Source organism: Leucopleurus acutus (assembly GCF_964270905.1).
Source record: "Leucopleurus acutus genome assembly, chromosome: 15".
Lineage (NCBI taxonomy): Eukaryota > Metazoa > Chordata > Mammalia > Artiodactyla > Delphinidae > Leucopleurus > Leucopleurus acutus.
The window spans coordinates 72,586,445-72,603,412 of NC_139157.1; the positions used below are offsets into that span (position 1 = coordinate 72,586,445).

General features: G+C 41.4%; 1 protein-coding gene across 4 annotated transcripts in view; it reads left to right on the plus strand.

Annotated features, from left to right (window-relative positions):
* Window positions 1-12,944: 12,944 nt before the first annotated feature.
* IBTK (inhibitor of Bruton tyrosine kinase) overlaps window positions 12,945-16,968 on the plus strand; it is a 90,373-nt gene continuing 86,349 nt past the window's right edge. For all 4 annotated transcript variants that reach the window (XM_082855988.1, XM_082855990.1, XM_082855989.1 and 1 more), the window contains exon 1: window positions 12,945-13,108. The gene's annotated coding sequence lies outside the window, so the exon portion shown is untranslated. The remainder of the gene's footprint in view (window positions 13,109-16,968) is intronic.

The window sequence follows — 16,968 nt, forward strand, 5'->3', positions numbered from 1 at the left end:
CACTGGGGGTTTAGGGAGGGCGGTGCTGCGTATCATGAGTAAGCTACAGAAGAAAAATCTATTTTCTGGACACAGAAGTACAGGCAAGAATTCTGGCTTCTTAGGGATTTCAGAATAACAAAAAACCTCAGAAAGGGAGGGCCACCAATCGTGGCAGGGCAGCCTAAGCTCCAGTTCTCTCTGCTTCTAGAGGTAACCAAGCAGCTCTAATCAGGGTCAAAACAAAGAAATTCTTGAGGAATATTGCATATCCTTATTACTTTCTAGCATGATACCAATTTCTCAGTGGCTTCAGTGTGTAGAGATACACTTTAGCTTTGTTTATCACCCCTTCAAATCCCTCAGAAAATTAAGATATGCAGTTGAAACCATCAGAATAAAAACCAGCCAGCATGCAAAGCTGCAAAAAACAGAGCCTGCATTGTCTAGTTAAGCAGAAAAAGGAATGTATTAAGATGCTGGGCACCTTACAGTTTCTGAGAGGGCCTTATAATCAGGTTTACATGCTATGGGGCCTGTACTAACTAGGCTACTGGGTTTTCCAGTGAAGACTGTATCCCTTCTGCTTCTGGATAGAGGAATGGAAGCTTGTTCTTTTGCACTGTCAACACTGGATATGGAACTTAAGTCCTAGGGCCTTCACCCTAACTACCTTTGAAATCTGGATGCCCTTTTTTTAAAACTTTATTTCCATTTCTTTACTTTTTAGAAAACCTTTTTTATCTTGCAATAATTATAGATTCCCAGGAAGCTGCAAAAGTAGTTAAGAGAGGTCCCTTATACACTTCACCCAGTTTCCCCCAATAGTTACATTTTATATAACTACAACACAAGCAAAACAAGGAGATTGACATTGGTACCATCCACAGACCTTATTCGGATTTTGTCCCTTTTACATGAATTCATTTATGTGTATGTGTGTGAGTGAGTTTGAGTGTACAAATCTATGCAGATATGTAGATTCCCACTACCAAAAACAAGATACAAAACTGGCCCATCACTGTAAAAATCTCGTTTGTGCTACCCTACCTACTGTGTATTGTCCTTAACCCCTGCAACCATTCATCTGTCTCTGTCTCTATGCTTTTATCATTTCAAGAATGTCATGTAAATGCGGTCATAAATGATCTTTTAAGATTGGCTTTTTTTCACTCAGCATATTACCCTTCAGATCCTAACTCTTCAGATCTAACTATTCAGATCTTCAGATGTAACTATTGTGTTAGTTGACAATGAAAAGTTAGTTACTTTTCATTGTCAACTAGTGTTCCAAGGTACAGATATCCCATAGCTTGTTTAAGTGTTCACCCACTGAAAGGCATTCTGGTTGTTTCTAGTTTGGAAGTATTACAAATAAATTTGCTCTGAATATTCATGTGCAGGTTCTCTGATCAACTTTTAAACCAATGTCTTTCTCAGGTGGGTCTGCTTGATAGAGCCCAGGCCAGAGTTTGTGCCCAAGGTTCTTAACAGACCTCCCTTTATCATCATTAGCCCCTACTGGTCATTTAGTACAATTTCTAACATATACAAGGTAGACAGAAATGTATAATGAACACCCATGTCCATCACTGAGCTTCAACCGTATCATGAGTCTGCCATTTCTTTCATCCATAACTCCACCTGCTGTCCCTACAAACACTTGATTTTGAAACAGATCCCCAAAATATAATTTTATCTGTGAATATTTCAATATATATCTCCAAAAATGAAGAATTAAAAAAAATATAACTAAAATGCCATTATCCCAATGTCATACTTTGGGTGCCTCCAGAAACTAATAACAAAACAAAGACTTGAATGCAAATAGTCTATTTGAGAGGGGGACCCAAGAGGGAAGAGGGGGAAGTGAGACAAAGGGAAGGTTGTAAGTTAGACATTGGCAGAAAGCTGCTCTGGCAAGCATTAACTCCTCAGCATTTGCAGACACCCAAGGGCAGGCAAAGGTTCCAGCAGGCAGAGAAAGCCCTCAGCAGAGAGATGCAGATGCTGACAGCTGAATTCTGGGTAGCATGCCCTTAAGTAGTAAGGGTGTGTGACCATGGGACCTGGGAACTGACAGCATCTCCTACACAGGCATAAAAACAATTAACAAGTAACCAGCCAGCATTCACATTTCCCCTAGTGTCTCATCATTCTTTTTAACAGCTTATGTGTCCAAATTATGATCCAAATAAAGTCCATACATTGTAATTGATTTATATAATTTTTAAGTCTGTTTTCCTCCAACTTTTTATTTTGAAAATTTTAAACATACCACAAATTTGGAAGAATTTCATTGTGAACAACTATACATCCACCAAGATTATACAGTAATCATTTTTAATATACTTGTTTTATCACATATCTACCATCTATTCATCTTTTTATACAAATTGTATTTCTTGATGCATTACATAGGAAATTGCAGGTGTCAATTTACACCTAAATGTTTCAGCATAAAAATCATTGCTAAAGTTCACATTGTTTACTGTGTTTTTTTCTTCTGAAGTAAAATTTAAACAATGAAATTCACAAATTTTAAGTGTATATTTGTTGAGTTTTGACAATGCGTCCACCTTTGTAACCCACACCCCTGTCAGGATACAAAGCGTTTCTACCACCTCAGAAAGTTTTCTCATACCCTGTCCCCAACTCCTCAAAGGCAAACCACTCTTCTGATTTTTTAACGTAATGTTGTTTCTGATGTCTCTTATTTTTTCCTTCTAACATCTGTAGGATCTGTAGTGATGACTGCTCTTTCATTCCTGAACTGGTAATTGGGATTCTTATTGAGAGACTATTACCCATGGGTTTCTGTTACCTGAAAACTAGGTTTGCCTCTTGGTGGCTATTGAGTCAAAAGACACAACCAAGCCAGAGAACGGGAGAAAGAAGGATTTATTGCTTGCAGCAAGTAAGGAGAATACCGGGGATCTTTCCCAAAGCACTGTCTCCCTAAACAGCAAAATTGCTAAGGGCACATGCATATTCAATGAAGGGGGTGGGGCAGTGTATTCATATTCATGAAGGGGCTTGAGCAGAGGAGAATTCAACATAGAATTGGGGCAAATATTAACAGAGTCCAAGCTTTAGTTGATTGAAGTCACAAGGATGAGAAAATGTCAACATCAACCTCTTCCTTCCTTTAGTTCCAGTTGACCTGGTGGTTGAGCGTGGGGGTGGGGGGAGTTTGAATTCTGCAAAAGAGCTCAAGAATGTGCCTCAGGCTAACCTTTATCACTGTAACAGAACTGGGAGTCTTTACAGCTGATTTATTATCTTTGTTATTTTCACTTGTCTTGCCTGATAACAGTTGTTTGTTCCTGCATTCTTTTGTTCCCTTAAAATCTCAATTACTGAGATCTGTTAGGGATAAGCATCGTGCAGGCTTAGATCACAAAATGGCTTAGGTCCAGAATGGCTTCTCTGTGTCAAGAAAGCCATGCGCGGTTCTCTTTCTCCAGGGAACCCCCCCACCCCCAACCCTATCTGCTTACATGTCTTCATGTTTCTGCACATCTTGTGAGGAGAGCACTTACCTTCTCAAGGATATTGTTGGTATAGCAAATAGCCTTGGTAAATAGTGATAGTGGCTTCCTCCAGACTAGAGGACACGTTTATTTACTGTCCAGTATAATAAAGGTAATTTCTACTTCAGGGGCAAAAAACAGGCAGGTTTGCTTGCAGTATATTTTAAAATATTAAGTTTCCCTAAGCTTGGAATTCCTTAGCTGGGATGCCAACTCACTACGTTTGCAACGTCTACTTGGGCAACATCTATATTATTCTTGAGGGATTTGGGGGCCTAAAGGAAGTGATGCAAACATAAAGCTCATTCTGCTTGCTGTGCCATGAGCAATAAAGTCCTATCTCTGGCCCAGGAATCTCATTTAGTCCGCCAGCAGCCATGAAACTGTGGCAGGCTAACCTGGTTAGCTTTCCAAGTAGGGTACGATCTCAAACCCTTGAAATTCTTGACAGTTCTCAATTTTTATTTCTTCTTAACAGCTGACAAGGAGCTTATCAATTTTGTTGATCTTTTCAAAGAACAACTTCCAGTTTTGCTAATTTTCTCCTCTTCGATTTAATTGAATTCTGCTCTTATCATTGTTATTTTCTTCCTTCTGCACACTTTGAATTCACTTTTCTTTTTCTAGCTTCTTAATGTAGAACCTTAGGTGACTGATTTTTGATCGCTCTTCTTTACTAACATAATATTGAAAGCTATAAATTTATGTGCACACTACTTTAGCTGCATCATACAAATGTTATGTTGTATTTTTTTTTTATTCAGTATGAAATACTATTCAACTTTCTTTAGATTCCAAGTGTTTTAACTCTATTAAGGCTTATTTTAAGATCTAGTATATGGTCTATTTTGCTGAATGGACCATGTTCACTTGAAAAGAATATGTATTCTGCAGTCATTGAATGTGAGAACTAAACATCAAGGAGGTATTAGTCAGTGTTCTCTAGAGAAACAGGACCAACAGAACAGATTATGTATTTGGAATTGGGTCAAGTGATCATTGAGGCTGACAAGTCACAACATCTGCAACTGGCAGGCAAGCTGGAGACCAAGGAGAGCCAATGGTGTAGTTCCAGTCCCAGTCTGAAGGCCAGAGATACAGGAAGAGCTGATGTTTCAGTTCAAATCCGAAGGAAGGGAAAAACGGATATCCCAGCTCTAAGGCAGCCAGGAAGGAGGAGCTCCATCTTTCTTCACCCTTTTTCTGCTATTCAGGCCTTGAAAGGTTTGGACGAGGCCCACCCACATTAGGGAGGGCAACCGGCTTTACTCAGTTTACCACTTCAAATGTTATTCTCATCCAGAAACACCTTCACAGACACAGCTACAATAATACTTGACCAAATATCTTGGCACCTCATGGCCCAGTCAAGCTGACACATAAAGTTAACCATCGTACAGGTCACAACCATTACAGAGGTTGACAATCTTGTTCAAATTATCTATGGATTTCCTGATTTTTTTGTTCAATTGTTGTCTTTATCGCTGAGATTATAATTATGGAACTATTTCTTCTTTTAGTTCTGTCAATTTTTGCTTCATATATTTTGAAGTTCTGTTATCAGGCACATCCATATTCATGGTTAGGTACACACACATTATTTCTTCCAGAGAAATTGATCCTCTGATCATTATTAAATATCCCTCTTTAGCTCTGGTAATACTTTTTGTCTCAAAGTCTATTTTTCTGCTATTATAATAGCCATCCATAAGATATGCTTATGGTATCTTTTTTTTTTTTAACATCTTTATTGGGGTATAATTGCTTTACAATGGTGTGTTAGTTTCTGCTTTATAACAAAGTGAATCAGTTATACATATACATGTGTTCCCATATCTCTTCCCTCTTGCGTCTCCCTCCCTCCCACCCTCCCTATCCCACCCCTCCAGGCAGTCACAAAGCACCAAGCCGATATCCCTGTGCCATGCGGCTGCTTACCACTACCTATCTACCTTATGTTTGTTAGTGTATATATGTCCATGACTCTCTCTCACCCTGTCACAGCTCACCCTTCCCCCTCCCCATATCCTCAAGTCCGTTCTCCAGTAGGTCTGTGTGTTTATTCCTGTCTTACCCCTAGGTTCTTCATGACATTTTTTTTTCCTTAAATTCCATATATATGTGTTAGCATACGGTATTTGTCTTTTTCTTTCTGACTTACTTCACTCTGTATGACAGACTCTAGGTCTATCCACCTCATTACAAATAGCTCAATTTCGTTTCTTTTTATGGCTGAGTAATATTCCATTGTATATATGTGCCACATCTTCTTTATCCATTCATCCGATGATGGGCACTTAGGTTGTCTCCATCTCCGGGCTATTGTAAATAGAGCTGCAATGAACATTTTGGTACATGACTCTTTTTGAATTTTGGTTTTCTCAGGGTATATGCCCAGTAGTGGGATTGCTGGGTCATATGGTAGTTCTATTTGTAGTTTTTTAAGGAACCTCCATACTGTTCTCCATAGTGGCTGAACCAATTCACATTCCCACCACAGTGCAAGAGTGTTCCCTTTTCTCCACAACCTCTCCAGCATTTATTGCTTCTAGATATTTTGATGACGGCCATTCGGACTGGTGTGAGAGGATATCTCATTGTAGTTTTGATTTGCATTTCTCTAATGATTAATGATGTTGAGCATTCTTTCATGTGTTTGTTGGCAGTCTGTATATCTTCTTTGGAGAAATGTCTAGTTAGGTCTTCTGCCCATTTTTGGATTGGGTTGTTTTTCTGTTATTGAGCTGCATGAGCTGCTTGTAAATTTTGGAGATTAATCCTTTGTCAGTTGCTTCATTTGCAAATATTTTCTCCCATTCTGAGGGTTTTCTTTTGGTCTTGTTTGTGGTTTCCTTTGCTGTGCAAAAGCTTTGAAGTTTCATTAAGTTCCATTTGTGTATTTTTGTTTTTACTTCCATTTCTCTAGGAGGTGGGTCAGAAAGGATCTTGCTGTGATTTATGTCATAGAGTGTTCTGCCTATGTTTTCCTCTAAAAGTTTGATAGTTTCTGTCCTTACACTTAGGTCTTTAACCCATTTTGAGCTTATTTTTGTGTATGGTGTTAGGGAGTGATCTAATCTCATACTTTTACATGTATCTGTCCAGTTTTCCCAGCACCACTTAGTGAAGAGGCTGTGCTTTCTCCACTGTACATTCCTGCCACCTTTATCAAAGATAAGGTGTCCATATGTGTGTGAGTTTATCTCTGGGCTTTCTATCCTGTTCCACTGATCTATCTTTCTGTTTTTGTGCCAGTACCATACTGTCTTGATTACTGTAGCTTTGTAGTATAGTCTGAAGTCAGGGAGCCTGATTCCTCCAGCTCTGTTTTTTTGTTCTCAAGATTGCTTTGGCTATTCGGGGTCTTTTGTGTTTCCATACAGATTGCGAAATTTTTTGTTCTAGTTCTGTGAAAAATGCCAGTGGTAGTTTGATAGGGATTGCATTGAATCTCTAGATTGCTTTGGGTAGTAGAGTCATTTTCACAATGTTGATTCTTCCAATCCAGAAACATGGTATATGTCTCCATCTATTTGTATCATCTTTAATTTCTTTCATCAGTGTCTTATAATTTTCTGCATTCAGGTCTTTTGTCTCCTTAGGTAGGTTTATTCCTAGATATTTTATTCTTTTTGTTGCAATGGTAAATGGGAGTGTTTTCTTCAGATTTTTCATCATTAGTATATAGGAATGCAAGAGATTTCTGTGCTTTAATTTTGTATCCTGCTACTTTACCAAATTCATTGATTAGCTCTAGTAGTTTTCTGGTAGCATCTTTAGGATTCTCTATGTACAGTATCATGTTATCTGCAAACAGTGACAGCTTTACTTCTTCTTTTCCGATTTGGATTCCTCTTATTTCCTTTTCTTCTCTGATTGCTGTGGCTAAAACTTCCAAAACTATGTTGAATAAGAGTGGTGAGAGTGGGCAACCTTTTCTTGTTCCTGATCTTAGTGGAAATGCTTTCAGTTTTTCACCATTGAGGATGATGTTGGCTGTGGGCTTGTCATATATGGCCTTTATTATGTTGAGGAAAGTTCCCTCTATGCCTACTTTCTGCAGGGTTTTTATCATAAATGGGTGTTGAATTTTGTCAAAAGCTTTCTCTGCATCTATTGAGATGATCATATGGTTTATCTCCTTCAATTTGTCAATATGGTTTATCACATTGATAGATTTGCGTATATTGAAGAATCCTTGCATTCCTGGAATAAACCCCACTTGATCATGGTGTATGATCCTTTTAATGTGCTGCTGGATTCTGTTTGCTAGTATTTTGTTGAGGATTTTTGCATCTTGTTCGTCAGTGATATTGGCCTGTAGTTTTCTTTCTTTGTGACATCCTTGTCTGCTTTTGGTATCAAGGTGATGGTGGCCTCGTAGAAGGAATTTGGGAGTGTTCCTCCCTCTGCTATATTTTGGAAGAGTTTGAGAAGGATGGGTGTTAGCTCTTCTCTAAATGTTTGATAGAATTCGCCTGTGAAGCCATCTGGTCCTGGGATTTTGTTTGTTGGAAGATTTTTAATCAGTTTCAATTTCAGTGCTTGTGATTGGTCTGTTCATATTTTCTATCTCTTCCTGATTCAGTCTTGGCAGGTTGTGCGCTTATGGTATCTTATGGGTTACCACTTTCTAGCCTCCTATCCATCTTTCAGGGAAATCTTCCTAAGTTCTGGACCATCAATAGCTAAACTTTTGTTTTCCAGTGCTCTTATTTATGAATTTTAAAATTCAGTTGTAGGGCTTCCCTGGTGGCGCAGTGGTTGAGAGTCCGCCTGCCGATGCAGGGGACGCGGGTTCATGCCCCGGTCCTGGGGGATTCCATGTGCTGCAGAGCGGCTGGGCCCATGAGCCATGGCCGCTGGGCCTGTGCGTCTGGAACCTGTGCTCCGCGACGGGAGAGGCCACAGCAGTGAGATGCCCGCGTAACACACACACACACACACACACACACACACACACAAATTCAGTTGTAAAGATGTCTTTTCCGCCAGGTCTAGGGATTTGTGGTATGTAGTATGTGGCATGTAGTATGTGGTTGTAGTATGTGTCCAGTCTGCCATTTTAAATCAAACTTGCTTTTCTCCTTAAATCTTTAAATCAAACTCCCTCTTCTTCTTCTTAAGGAAGCAGTGGTGACAACGACCTGATTTAATCATGTAGTTAGATAAAGAAGGAACACGATCAATTCTAAGTAAGCTGGGCTGGGAAAAGAGCCCTACGAATTCTCATAGTAAAGGGGAGATAGAGTTTGTTCTGATTATAAAAAGAGTGCTAAGCTTGCCAGATTTATTGGTTTGATTTCTCACAATTTTTGCTTGTCTCATGTAGACTTTGAACTTGTCTTGAATTTCTCCGGTATTTGCCTAGAATTTTTAGATTTATTGGTGGATTCTGCTTTCAAGCTTATATAGTTCTAAAGTTATATTCAAACACTGCCATCTTGTGGGTCATTCCTTGGGTCTCCCAATCCCACCCCTCAAAACTCTCTCATGCAAATATATTCATCCAGAAGAGTTCAGGGATGTAAACTTTTATTAGGTGCTAACAGCTGCACTAAGAGCTCTACATATATCAAATCATTAAACTTCATAAGGCCTTTGTGAAGGAAGTACCGTTAATCCCGTGTTAGAGGTGAGGCCTAGATGGGTTATATAACGTGCCTTAGGTCTCACAGCTAGTAAGAATAGGAGTAAACTTTTATATTCAGGCAGTTTGCCTTCAGAACCTTTGCTTTTACTGCACCCACATGTGAAATGAATAAATCTAAAAACAACACAGTGAGACACAGTAATATGAATAAGCTATAGAACTAGTAGAGAAGACGGGATAACTGTTGGGAAAGGGCATCCGGGAAGGTGTCACAGATTTGTGAGGAGGTGGCCTCCTCTAAGTGAGAATTGGAAGGATAATCATTACATAGGAAGAACGCAGCTGGGACCGTAGGCCCTGGAGCTAATAGCATGGAAACACCCTTTAGCTGTCTACTTTTCGTCTGCTGTGTACCCTGTCTTCTTTTGGGAAACTACTTGTCACTGTGCTTCAACCACAGGACTCTAATGAGGGTTGTCAATCATGATACCCTTGAGTCCTCACCTAATCTGAGCCAATATCAGGGTACATCGGGGCACCTGGGAATTTTGTGCTTGAGGCAGAGGGCTCGGTGCTATCTTCCCTAATGGTCACACTGAGGTGTGTGTCAGAAAGCTGCTTCCAGCCAAGTGTTCTCACGTGGAAGACAGTTTGAAGTAAAAGATAATTAGGCCAAACAATAAGGTTCTAGTCATCTGTAGGCCAGCTGCACTGCTGATCTTCCTGTATTGGTAACCATTCTTGCAGAACCTGAATAGGTCTGGGCTTTGGCCCATTGCAAACATACAAGTTCTGATATTCTTTCTTCTGTCACCGGCTGAAGCAGGCACAGCACTGGCATTCCTTATCTCTAAACAACTTCAGTGGTAGCACAATACATTTTCATTATGAAGGACAGCACGATTAATTTATTTGGGAAAAAATGGCATTTGGGGAGTGTATTGGAAATGGTGTGGCTTAAACACTTCTGCAGTGCTCTATCTTGGCCTCATCTCAAACTCCATTCCTGATGCCTGGCCTATTCCCCTACTTCTTCTCCTCTAAATCACTGCAGTCTTCTAAAACCGTCCTTAGATTTATTTCTTGCTTTAAGCCTACTTTAGAAACTCCAGTCAGTTATTTTTTCTTAACTTTGATTTTTTTAATTAATCAAGTAAGAAAAGTGCAAATAAAAATGACAAATTCAAAATGATAGAAATTAAGAATCACCCGTAACCCACCACACAGAGATAATCATTGTTATTGGTATATTTCTATCTCTTCTTTCTACTATGTGTAAACACAAACAGAATTATTTTTTACATGGCTAATTTTGGGGCTTCCCTGGTGGTGCAGTGGTTGAGAGTCTGCCTGCCGATGCAGGGGGACACGGGTTCGTGCCCCGGTCCGGGAGGATCCCACATGCTGCGGAGCGGCTGGGCCCGTGAGCCATGGCCGCTGATCCTGCGCGTCCTGAGCCTGTGCTCCGCAACGGGAGAGGCTACAACAGTGAGAGGCCCGCATACCACAAAAAAAATAAAATAAAATAAATAAAAAATTTTAAAAAATGGCTAATTTTGATCTCTTCCTTCACCAAACATCTACAGTGCGTCAAATGAAATTGAATTGTACTTCATTTGTACTATTTCCTAATCATTTCAATATTCTGTCCTGCAAATTACCAGTGTATTTGAAGGCACCTAATTTTCCAGGAAAATGGGGAGCAATTCCACATCCCTTGGCTTGCAATGTTCTTTCTTTCCCACTTCATCTGGTTATCTCCTACTCATTCTTCCAGTCTTAGTTCAACTTCTTTGGGAAGTTAGATTAAATTTATCATAGTATTATTTGCAGTTCTTGTAAAAGTTGCAAATTCTTTTCTTTTTTATAGATTTATTTTTATTTATCTTTGGCTGCGTTGGGTCTTCGTTGCTGCATGCAGGCTTTCTCTAGTTGCGGCAAGCAGGGGCTACTCTTCGTTGTGGTGCAGGGGCTTTTCATTGCGGTGGCTTCACTTGTTGCGGAGCACGGGCTCTAGGTGCGTGGGCTTCAGTAGTTGTGGTATGCGGGCTCAGTAGTTATGGCTCGCGGTCTCTAGGCGCGTGGGCTTTAGTAGTTGTGGCGCCTGGACTTAGTTGCTCCGCGGCACGTGGGATCCTCCCAGACTAGGGCTCGAACCCTTGTTCCCTGCATTGGCAGGCGGATTCTTAACCACTGCGCCACCAGGGAAGTCCCGAAAATTATTATGTGGGGGATTATCTGGGTGTATAAGTGTTTTGTTCACTATTGGATCCCTATGGCTTACCACAAGTGCCTGACACTGGCTGTTGTTAAAATGAATGGAATAATTGGAATGGAATTGGAATAATTCTGCTGCTAAGGAAATACTTACTTATAAAAAGTAACATCTACCATTTAGGAAGTGTTACTATGTGCTAGGCACTCTAAGTGCGATATATCGCTATATAATTACATTTTCACAACCATAAAATGCATTATTGCTCCTGTTTTACAAATGAGGAAACTGAGGCTTCAAAAAAGCAAATTAACTTGTCCAGAGACTGATAAAAAGATTTGACCTTAGGTCAATGCATTCATTTACATTATTGACTTTGCCATTGCTAGCTTCTTTGTGCACGAATATAAAAGTCATCGTACACAGCTTATTTTCAAAATCACTCAATTTTAACATTACAAAATAGTTTTTGTTACACGTCAAAGAAGGAAGTAGGGCACTTAGAATAAGGGCCAAAGAGACAGAACACTGTACTGGGAGGGGCAGCAGCAGAGCTATTCTCCTTTCCCCTTCACTAACGAGCTGTGTGGCTTTGGGCTTCCGCAAGGCAGGCTCCAGAAAGAGTGAAGCTGAATGGGCAGTCCTTAAGACATATTATTGCCAACTCCGTCGTTCTATAGGTGGAGACTAAGTGACTTGCATAATTGACCACGTGGCAGAGCTGCACAGACACGTCCTGACTCCTAGTGTTGTTTGTTCTGAGTTACAGTAACCCTCTCTGAACAAACATTTACTGGGAGCCTACTGTTTCAGGCATTACCAGGCAGGATGTTTCCTTTTCGCTATCCTAGTATCGATTTATTGGCTACTTGCTGTCCTCCCTAATTTTTTTCACTCGACCATTTTTAAAACGGTCCTTGGAGGCAGAGTTAAGGGGTAAAAAGCGTAGTACGAGCCTGGCATCAGGCACTGAGTAGCGTGACCTGGTGAGTGGCTTGGCCCGGGTCGGCGGCTGGCCCCGCACAGTGATCTAAGAAGGCAGTGACGCCTTCTGACCCAGGGAATGACCCCGGAAAAACCGGGGGTGGGAGCGGCCGGGGAGAGGCGAGGCTGAGTCTCTTTGAGACGACGCCCTGGGCTTTCCTTTGACCCCACTGGTCGGGCGACGGGAGGAAACTCTCTTAGGTGCAAGATGCCTACGCCTGTGGTTTCTGCTGCGTGGTGACCAAGGCATCCGTCCAGGTCCCCAGAACTCAGTCTCTCCACCCGGGTTTATCCAGGATTCCAAGTCTCTAGTTGCGGGGAGAGGGAGGTTTCTCCTTGGGCGACTGCTGACCCCGTGGTGGAGGGACATTTCCACCACCCCGCGTTGGCCTAGAGTCCTCGGCCGCGGCCTTTCCCTGCCCCCGGCTACTGCTGGCTGCCCCAAGGCCGGAGGAGTCAAGTTCCTTTAGGGTGCCAAGGAAAGACCATAATTTAGGCGCTGCCACGCGAGGCCTTTTGGGCAGACACCAGCCAATCCTCCACAGGCATACACGAGCCGCAGCCAATCAGCGCCCGCCTTATTCCTGGGTCCCGCCTGTGCCGGCCCTTCTTCCCTGCCCCTTCTCTAGACGTCTGCAGACGCGGCGGCTGTTGCTGCAGCCGCTTCCGTAGCTGACCCGGGCCTGGGGACCGGCCTCCACTGGCGCCCTTCGTTTTCTTCTGCTGCCTTCACTGAGGATGAGTCCCTGCGCGACCGTGTGCCCACCCCGCGGAGACCACCGGAGCATTTTCATCTAGCGACTGGTGAGGGAGGGCTCGGCGCGGCCCGACCGTGCGGAACGGGCAGAGGCAACGGCGTCCCTTGAGTCGTGGGGCGACGGGACAGTGTTACCTTACCGGAGGGTGCGGGTGACCGCGGGCCCCGGTGTCCCGGGTGGGCCGCGGGGAGGGGACTCAGCGGCGCCGAGGCTGCCAGGCTCAGCGAGAGGCGGCGCGGGGCCGGCCGCGTGGCCCGGGTTCCGGCGGCCGCCTCCCCGCTGCCGCCCGGAGCTAATGAATGGTCTGTGCGGGCGCCGCGCTACCTTGCGGTCCAGCCTGCCAAGCCCTCCAGCGACGTTGCGCTGCCAGTTTCTGATAGTTGTCTCGTGTCACTTCCCCTGGAGCCTTGAATTTGAAGCCATTCCTCGAGGCGCCCACGCCTCTTACCCCATTCGTGGCGTCACAGAAGTTTTAGTTCAGTCTGGGGAGGCTAACGATGAAGTTCAGTGTGAATCTACCTGTTATGTGAAAAGGGACCCGTTCTTTCTTGGGGGGATGGGGGGACACAGGATAGAGGCCTTTTGTTCTTGTATCATGTTGCCGATTTCTAAAAAGTTTTGGTTCATCAGCGAAACAAGTAACCCAGGGTATCCGTGACTCTGGATTTCCAACGTAGGTGGTAAAACTTAAAGGGTGTTAGCCGGACAGGATATTTTTCAGGAAGCAGAGATTGATGTAGCATCTTTTTTTTTTTTTTTTTTTTTCTCATGCCTGGAAGTAGGGCGTTTGAAAGTCGAGATTTATCAGAAGTACTAAAAGAATGTGACTTTTATGAGTGGTAGTGTTTCTATGCCCATGTTGTGCGAATTCACGTCCTTCCATAGCTCCTTGATCTTTTCACTGCCCTTTTTATTTTAAATTCCTTGAATTTTTTTATAGGTTTTAGAAACTGATATAGGGCAGATAAGGGCAGAAAGAGATGTTTTCTAAAAAGAATTAGAGTATAGATATTTGCTGAAAGTACAGATATTTAGTCAAAGCGGTTTACTTCAAGGAATTTAAAAAATGGTTTTCCATTTAAAAATTTTTAAAAAACTTGTGTCCAGGCAGACGTAGAGAATGGACTTGAGGACACGGGGAGGGGGAAAGGTAAGCTGGGACGAAGTGAGAGAGTGACATGGACATATATACACTACCAAATGTAAAATAGATAGCTAGTGGGAAGCAGTCACATAGCACAGTACTTTGCGACCACCTAGAGGGATGGGATAAGGAGGGTGGGAGGGAGATGCAAGAGGGAGGGCATATGGGGATATACGTATGCACATACGTGTGCATATAGCTGATTCACTTTGTTATACAGCAGAAACTAACACAACATTGTAACGCAATGATAGTCCAATAAAGATGTTAAAAAAACACAACTTTTGTCCAGGGCTTTCAGTATGCTAAATTCTACATTATGCTTCGGAACCATAAAGTTCAGTAGACCATATTGCATAAGGAGCTCAGTGTTACTTGGTTAATTATTATAAATGATGTCAAAGTTAGTTTATTATCTTCTTTCTTTCTTTTTTTTTTATCGTCTTTTGGCCGTGCCATGTGGCATGCGGTATCTTAGTTCCCCTACCAGGGATCGAACCCGCACCCCCTGCCGTGGAAGTGCAGAGTCTTAACCACTGGACTGCCAGGGAAGTCCCTTTATTATCATTAATAGGGCAGTAATTCTTTGCCACCTCCAGAGATGTGCTTGCCCCCTAGAATTTGGGGAATTGTTCAATTGTGAAGCTGGGTTTTGCACTAATAAAATATTGAAGTTTCTATCCTTTGTACCCAGAGAATAATTGAGAAAACAGAATAAAATAAAATACAGTATTGATAAAGCTAAATTATTAATTTCCTAAAGTAGTAAGTCTTGATGTTTTAAAATTATGTGAACTCTTTTCAGGGCTTACAGAAGGAATTAAAAATTTTTTTAATTCATCAATTATGAGTCGCTATAATTTGTAGCTTTGTGACAGTTAATATGGATACAAGTTTTTAAGGAAGGTATTTTGATTTTAGAGAGCTCTTTAAAAATTTAAGCCTACTTGTTGAATACATATTATATTTAGTGACAAATGTGAGTAAGTATGGCATTCTCTTCCCTGCCTTAAGGAGCTTTATGTGTAGTCAAGGTCCACACTTTTACAAGGCATGTTGTCATCACTTTGCAGATGAAGAAATTGAGGATTAGGAAGATTAAGCTACTTGACCAAGGTTTTAGATAATAGGAACCCAATTCCTAGTTAATACATACAGGGCAATACAGGGTGGAAAGAGGATTAAATTAGTTCATTTATGTAAAGCACTACGCTTGTCCATGTGAAAGTTCAAAAGATGGTAGATGTAATGTTTGTAAGCCATGGGTAAGTTGGCAGCCCTGTAAAGGTTTGGGTAAAAACATTCCAAGCAGAAAGGGCTTTGATATAGTTATTCTGTTTTTTTGATCAATATATTATATCACTATGTTCCTTTCCTTCGTAACATTTCTTGGGTGCTTACATGTGCATGAATTGTCTCATTTATTTTTCAGAACAACTCAGAAGATAAATAGTTTTTATTCCCTTTTTACAAGTGAGAGAATTGAAGCTTAGGCAGCTGTTATGTGCCCAGGGTCATTTAGTTAGTGGTTACTAGCTCAGTGTTCTGAATTCACAGTCTGAACTTTGTGTGCTACGTGGTTGCCAAGTCTAACTGGCATCCTCTTCCTGAGATCACAAGGCTATTAACACATGAAATATAGATATTGGTCCATTTTGGTCTTGGATATGTGAGAGAATAGCATGATCAGATTTGTGTTTTCGGAAGATAACTGAACTCTTCACCAAGGTTAAATAGGATTGTGAGCCATTGTTGAGGGCTCAACCTCTACTGGCTGGCACCTTTGTGGTGGACCAGTCTGCAAGGTTAACAGTCACCTGTGTAGCTAGCTACACTCTTCCACCTCAATTTCTCATCAACACTTTGTATTCATCACATATAAAGCAAAAATTTTCTCCTTTAATTTCTATTTGTTCCTTTTGTTTTCAGTTTGTTTTATTTTTCTGATTTACGAAGTATTTACCCTTTACTCTTCTTCTTGGCTGCTCTATCTGTAGTCAAGCCAGAAACCTAGGAGTTGACCACATCTTGTCAACTCAAGGCCCTAAATGTGTTTCTGAATTGCTCACTTTCATTATCCCTGAAGAAAGGCACATAAGGCTGTCTATAATCTAGTTCATCCCTGTGTATATATTAGGCCATATGCATTTCTGTCTTCTGAATTAATTAGAATTTTCAGAATGGACCAAGGTAATTTTAGTGCTTTTATATTTACTGTTACTTCTGCCTCAAATGCCCACTGGCCCTGAATTTATCAGGCAAACACATACTCATCTCATCTCCTTTGAGGAATCTTCCCTTTATCCCTCTTGTTGACTCCCCATTCCTATGAGTCACTTGTTATATCTTTATCATAGGTTTTAATCATGATATATTTTTAGTACTTGCTTAAATAAAAATCATTCTCCTCTACCAAACTGTGCCCCACTGATGGTGGAGACTGCGTAATAGATAATAAATCTCGTTCAGTCAGTACAGTTGTTAAATGAGCTATATTTTCACTTAAATATTGTCCATGAGTCTGTACTAGAATATCTAGAATATTTAAGTCCTACGTATTTTTGTTTTCGCAGTACCTTGTGACCTGCAGATGCACTGAAGAGGCAGCATAGTGTTGTAGAAATAGCTTGGACTTTACTGTGAGATAGATCTGTGTTTGAATTCTAACTCCTCTTTTACTGATAATGTGATTTGGGTGGCTTACTTAACCTCTTTGATGTAAAATATCACATCATGTAAAATATCCCATGCTTAATAAGTAT